Consider the following 5,515-nt stretch of genomic DNA (forward strand, 5'->3'; position numbering starts at 1 on the left):
TTGACTGCCACATTTTATTGATTAGATTGTCACGTACTTTTGACTATTAATTATCACGTGTTACTAACTATTGACTGTCACATTCTCTTGATTTTTTATTTCCTAACTTTATCGAGCGCCTCTTTTAAACATCAAATCAAGAATATTTAACTACTATTCTTTTCACTGAATAATGGTAGGAAAAAATCAGGTGCAACAAAGAATGGAAAAATAAAACAAATGAACAAAAAATATTATTTTAAAAAAAAATGATAAAAGACACTTCAAATGAGAAGAGCTTCTGCAAGCACAGACCTAGAAGGAAGTCGAAACTACACGACAACTACAATCTGGAAATGTAAATATCAAGGAGACAACTAGAATGAAAACTAAACGAGCTGAACCAAAAACCTAGAAAAAGTTCTTCCACATTAAAGCTGCATATGCTCTTCCACAAATTAAACACCTAACGCAATACTATGCTTCAATATGATCAGATGTTTGGCTGCTTAATTTGGTCTAAAGGCTTCAGTATGATCAAAAATAGCTTCAAATCATCAAGTTTGTGAGCCTAGCTAGCTTCTGTGATAGTGAAATAGAATGCAGCTGAATGATTATACAGTATATCTGGAGCAGATATGCTCAATGTGATGAGACAAGAGATTAATTAACTTTAAGGACCCTTCTTCTACTCGCTTGGACACAAGAGAATATGAGGGAGAAAATACTGAAGAAAAAAATTAAATGATTTATAATTTTGGGATTTTTTTTCCTTTCTTTTTTTATCTTTCATTAAAATAATTAACTACCGTCCATGAGTTAGAAGAAAAGAGATCAATGTTAAAGCATGCAAATAGAAGGGCCACTGAACTTTGCATTTGATAATTGAGATATTAATGCTAAATGTCCTAGTAGTTATTCTTCAGGAAAGTCCAAGAAGTTTGCTTAATTTGGCTATCAACCTTGAACAAACTAAGTAAATCATATATAAAGTTAATGACTAAACTTCGATACGCTTAGAGTAACAAAAGATGAGCTACCCAAGATTGATCTCCGTGCACGGCTTTCAGAGATGATTTGAGGTTCTCGAGAAAATTTATCCAACTAAAATTATTAATAATAGAGGGATTAGAAACAATTGAGTTCAAAATAAATTAGTTAAGGAAATCAAAACAAGGAAAGTTCAGGTTGCACTTTATAACCTTTATAACCTTCTTTCTTCTCTCATCTACTTTGTGTATAGATAATGTCAATTGTGATTAGATTTAATGTTAAAATCTGTACGAGTTCAAAGATAGCTCAATCTAATCTAGAATGACAAAGCATGCATTTAGACTGGAGTCGACTCTGATTAACATAATCCTGAAAGAGGAAGATGATTACCCTTACTAGCTACTCCACCGTGTCTTCACACTTTCCCAAGACGAGATCAGTCGACTCTGATTAACATTTTGAAGTAATTTGAAGAAGCAAAATCCAATTCAAACTACAAAATAATGATGGCAAAAATTCCTAAATACTTAAAAGATTTCCACAAGATTCTTCCTAAGGAAATAAGATAGACTTTGTTATCTTTCCTCTGTGCGATTGAAAGTAATGAAATTGCTTGTGTAACATACACATCATGATACATTAACTAAAGAACCAAACAGACTAATTAAAACCAAACTTTAATCTTGTTTGACATACTGTAGAATCTATTTTCTCAAAACAAGAAAAAAAGATTTACAAGCATGAGATCACAATCCAAACAATCTTTCTCACTTAGCAATTAATGACAGCAGTAGAAATACAATTTACTGGAGTAAAATTCTAACATTCTTTTTTTCATAGATTGTTCGCCGAGATTTTTCAACTTTTTAGTTCTACAATTTACAGTGAAGATACAAATTTACTGGACTTTTCAATTTTCTTTTTCTCAGATAATAAAATCAACTTTTTAAACACCAGCCACAAGTTGATCTTAACTGGAACAGTTTACGAAGTTATATTCCATAGTGAAAACATGCTTTACAAGCATCAAACTCATAATTCCTAATTCAGATATTGAACCCTTTTATTTTAAAAAAACAATATTTAACTTGATTAACTTTTTCAATCCCTACCTTAATCTCTTCATATGGAGCTGTAAATCCCTCTACATACTCTATTATTAATATTAACTATCTTTTGTAAATGTCCACTCTCTTCTTAACTTCTTGTTTGCATGTCTATTCAAAGAAATTTCATATTCTTGCTTATATCAAAGTTACAAGATTATAAATGCAAATGGTTCTTACCTTAAAACTTTGACTTATGTCATTTGTAACAAAAACTATCTAAAAAAGCCTCCATTTGTATCCATAAATAAGACTCAATATTTTATGTAGTGAAACTAAACGCAGTAAGTAATCCAAATATGGGCACAAACATTGTTTGTTACCCTTTCAAAGTGACTAAAACATAGAAAATTTTGTATTAATCATTGAAATCGATAGATCTAAGGATTCATGTGGGATCTGCATATGAAACAACAAGCATCTCAGTAAATATTCCATTTTTTTTAGTCAATAACTAGCTCTCTCAACAACAACAACAAGGCAAGATCCAGCCAGGACTCCTATATAGATAGATAGTGCAAAGAATGGATGAAAGACACATACACAATAGGAATACGACTGTAAATATGTGGAGCAAGCACCAAATTCATGAATAGAAACTGAACACTAAAAGAACATATATATTTTTTTCTCTTTTGAGAAAGAAAGAGAGATCATACCTTGACATGCTTTACAAGAACGTGAATCTTACAACTCAAGATCCAGCTTTATCAAAACCAACACAAGATCATAGAAAATGCATCTGTATGACAAATATAAGTAACTAGTTAATATAGGCTGGCTAGAAGAAAGACGAAGAAGAGAAGATAAATAAGGAAACGAAGGAGATGATCCAGAGTTAAAGAAAGAGGAGCAGTCAAACAGTGATTGCCGTTAAACATAAATTCATTGCCCCAAAAAATACATGCATCTCAAAAGTCACGCACCATCTCGATTCAATGGTCCTTCACCAGGCCAGACCAGACCCACCATGAGTGCCCTAGGAGATAATTACCCACGAAGAATACACTCACCTCGGAAAGCACCCTCTACATTTCTATCCATGGGCATTCGAGCCACGATGAGACGTCTCTCCTCTCCCTGACAGATGTAAGATGAACGCAGAAAGGCAGAAACAGATAAGTGTTAACAAAATAAAAAATAAAAATAAAGAGGGAAGCAAATGTACAGAGAAGAGATAAGAAAGAGAGCTGACAGAGAGAGAAGTGAGCACGCAACAGGTAAAGCATCCGCCATGATGCAATTGCCGCTGTGTGCTCACTCTCTTCTGTCAGCTCCTCGTTAACCATCGATGATGATGCAGCATGTCTTGATATTCAAATCTAAGAAAGAAGGGAAAAAATGGAAAAGAAAAAAAAAGGAAAGGAGATTATATATTGGGAGCTAGGAGGGTTTCAGATCTATTCTACCACTCCTCTCTTTGCTCGTCTTGATCTATTCTACTCCTTGCTGGTGTTTATATAATCCACAGCCCTTCTAGGGTTTCAACAGATCCAGCTCCAGCCTGACCATGCGGGCAGCACGTGTCGCATCGCGGCAATAATGAGCTAAAAAATTCAACACGTTAGAATGGCTGTTGTTCTATCCCTTCCAAAATATATAATTTTTAAAAGAAAAATCAATAGGTTTAATCGGATTTAGTTGTTTAGATAAAGGATATGTTATGAATTATTACAGATATTACATTTTTAAATATTTCTTACAGCCACATTAAACTCATATTCTCGAACTAATTCTCATTAACTAAAAACAAAAAAGACATATATACAAAGGGGAAAAATAATAATAATGGGAGTTTTTAAGTTCGAGAAAGCAATCGATGTGTGTGGGATTTTGGTCTTAATCATGCTGAATATTTGTTGCTACAATATCTAAAACATTTTTAATTTGGTAAAGCAAAATATCATTATTTTTTTTTCCCTTTTTCCTATTTTTTTTACGTACGTATTAAACTAATTGTTGGAGTGTAACAATTATAGTTTTTAAACCAATAGTGATCAAGAGATGCGTAGAAACCATTCATCACTCAATTATAGTTTTTAAACGTTGATTTCCTTCTATATATATATATATCCTTATTTAATTTATTGATTAGTAGATATCAACTTAAAAAATATAAAGTAACACTTCTGAAAATTTTAATTGTAAATATTGAAATGCATTAAATTGAAAAAGAAATTAACTGATATATTCAATCAGTTTTAACCATGCAAACTCACATATTTATGAAAATTAAATATCGGGAAACTCGGAGAAGCAGACACGTCATCATTATTGTTAATTTTTATTATTTTGGAAATTCTGCCTTTTACTAAAAGAAGGCCACAGTACACAAGTGGACTGTTCGTTGTCGTGCGTTGATTGGCTGGATTTGGTGGGCTACAGCGAAAACAGCGGTGCATTTATTATGGGCAGGAGGATATTATAACCCGCCGCTTGGATCGGCGGCCTCACTCAATATGGTCGTGTCCCACCAGATCCTCCACGAAGTCTTACTCCGGGGCGAAAGACACGGCACGCGGAGGACACGTCGGATGGGATTTTGTTGGGGGAGATCGGGAGGGTTTCTCGGGAGGCGGTGTAATCATTTATTGTACCAGCCAGGCAGGCAGCCAATCATGGACCACAATTCCAGGTGGGCAACACAGATCAAGGTTGCCTTCTTTAGGCAAAGAAATTAATGCTGGAATAAGTCCCATTAGGGTTTCCCGAATCCCATGTCATCACATGAATTCCATTCCATAATTGGAAATTTCACACAGATTTTCGTTATAGACCTCTTTTTCCTTTATTTTACTCTATGCAAGATTTTTGAAGGATAAACCCTTTTTGAAAGTTTTTTTTTTTGGTACAAAAAATAAAAGAGGATCTTCTTGCATTCTTTTATTTATTTTAATTAAAAATGACACCCCCACTTCGTTAACTCATGTAAAATGATACATTTATCTTCAAGTATTTAATAAGATAAATCCATATTGTGTAGTTGTATTGTAATAATTACGAAATTGTATGATTAATTTGTTCATCATTGTTAATTTGTTTATTATTATTATTATTATTATTATTATTATTATATTTTGCCCATGTGGCAGCGTCTCACATGTAGAGGTAAGTAAATGTTCGGTTAAACTGATCAAATCGATCGAATTTAAAAATTTGATTCGATTTATTAGGAATTTCATTATTTTTCTAAAAAATCGATTAATTCGGTTCGGGTTTGATTTTGAATTTTTTTTATTCAGTTAAACCGAATTGACCAAATAGATCGAATTTTTAACCAAATCGATTTTTTACACCATAAATTTTAGACTAAACCAAATTTTTATTAAGTCAAATCAAATTTTTAGAAAAAAAAATAGTTTATTCGGTTTGTTCAATTCGGTTTGTTCGGTTTTATTGAAAATTCGGTTCGGTTCGGTTCGGTTCGGTTTTTATCA

This window comes from Zingiber officinale, chromosome 8B (assembly GCF_018446385.1).
Source record: "Zingiber officinale cultivar Zhangliang chromosome 8B, Zo_v1.1, whole genome shotgun sequence".
Classification (NCBI taxonomy): domain Eukaryota; kingdom Viridiplantae; phylum Streptophyta; class Magnoliopsida; order Zingiberales; family Zingiberaceae; genus Zingiber; species Zingiber officinale.